We start from the raw sequence: 1812 nt of genomic DNA, 5'->3' as shown, positions 1-1812 counted from the left end.
AAGTAATTATAATTATTATATTTTATAATATAAATATATTCCTAAGTAATTATAATTATTATATTTTATAATAAATATATTTCCTCATCAGTCCTTTACAAAAACTGACAACCTGCTAGGGCATCACAACTTCATACACAAATACCAAAAAGCAAAACTATAAAATACATGTTTTGCTGACCACAAATCAATAAAAATTATTAACAATAAAGGGTTTTTGAAGAAATCATTCAAACTTATATGGATACTAAATAATTTAATCCTAGGAGATTTTTAAAAATAGTGAGATAATTTGATCAAAAGAAGAAAATCAAGGGCACGTAAGACAGGATAAGGAAAGCAGATCTACAAAGAGCCCAGCAGAAAAGCTATATGTAACTAAGGGAAACATCTTGAGGTATCCAGCAAAAGGACTTCCCAGAGCTGTGAGATGACCTTTGGCCATGTGCTAAGCTTGAGCCCACTTTCTCTTGGACTCTTGTATGTATTGATGGTAGAGTGTGACTCTTACTTTTAGGGGAACATTTTGTATCAACTATTTTTACAAAACCACCTTGGTAAATGCCCCTTCCTAAAAGCTAATTAAGTCTGGATGACTAATTGACATAAGCTTAGATTCATGGGTGGAAGCATACTGCAGGGAGGATAGGTTTTGTGAGCTGTAGAGAGACATTTTGAGGCAGAAGGCTATGTAATGACAGGGTCAGTGAAGAGTTCCAAGATGAAATGAAAGTTGAATGAAAGCTTCCTTTAAAAGTTATTGACTGGACAGCAATTGAAGCGATCAGACCTCAAAACCAGAAAGCCAGTGCTAGCGCCCTGAAATCTCATAATGAGTCTCTTGCCACCAGGTTGGCGACCCTGTCTGAGAAGCTACCAATCAACAATTGATCTTTCTACAAAAGACAATGTGGCCAAGGCTGGCCTTGTGAATGAGTTTGAGAAGTTTAGTGTCCTGCAAATTTCTTGTGAGGATTGATTCACTGCTCTGGTGGGTGCTGAAGAACAATAAGATGCCAGAAGTGTGGCTGCTTTCACAGAGGCTTTGAAGACTAAGACTACAGAACTTTAAAACAGTTGGGGATCAATTATATAATTCCATTTGAAATGATGGCCATTGAGAATGTGAAGGAAGCCTTCCCTCAAATCAAACTGAGCAAACCAAACTGGATAAGAAAAGTATTCTTATTGGCCTCATCAGACAATTGAGCATCTTTAAAATTGAACCTCAGAGGAAACTGTGTCCTTCTCATCACATGCTCCAGAAATTTAGAATAAAGCAATTGTACAGTCAGAAAGGAGAGGAAAGGAGAGGAGAAGAGAAGGGAGGGGAGAGGGAGGAGGACATCCCTGAAATCCTTGATTGTTAATCCTTAGAGTCATATAGGGAAAAGTAACAAAGAGTCAACCTCTGGATACTCGAGTTGCCAGAGAGAATGAAGATTTGAGAAGTGACCCCAGAGCTTATAGTTGCAACTATAGGAATGGCTAATTGCCCATTGCAATCAAGAGTTTTAAAGTCACCATTATTAATTATGTCTTCTCTATAGCAGTAGAGTTTTTTTAACCTACAGGTGAATGAGTACTTTTGGGTCACATGAAATTGGGAAAGAAATGGAAATCTTATTGGAATAGGGGTATGAACCAAGCTAGTTATGAATCACGATAACCAGACTAGTTGTGAATCATGATGAGATTTAATCATACCTTTAGATTAGATAAGATCCCTAGAAGGTACTAGAGCTGCTGATTACCCTTCCCCACCTCCCCACCCCAAAAAATGGCCAAAACTGTCATTTCACTGTGGCCATG

The 1812-nt window shown here is 37.6% G+C and overlaps 1 pseudogene; it reads left to right on the top strand.

The window, feature by feature from the left end:
* The window catches only part of LOC114025472, a 48090-nt pseudogene extending 46871 nt beyond the window's left edge, over positions 1-1219 (top strand).
* Positions 1220-1812: the final 593 nt, after the last annotated feature.

This window comes from Vombatus ursinus, unplaced genomic scaffold, assembly GCF_900497805.2.
Source record: "Vombatus ursinus unplaced genomic scaffold, bare-nosed wombat genome assembly UNPS02014830.1, whole genome shotgun sequence".
NCBI classification, from domain to species: Eukaryota; Metazoa; Chordata; class Mammalia; order Diprotodontia; family Vombatidae; genus Vombatus; species Vombatus ursinus.
The sequence above is the reverse complement of the archived record's forward strand: the minus strand, read 5'-3'. Positions and strand labels throughout refer to the sequence as shown.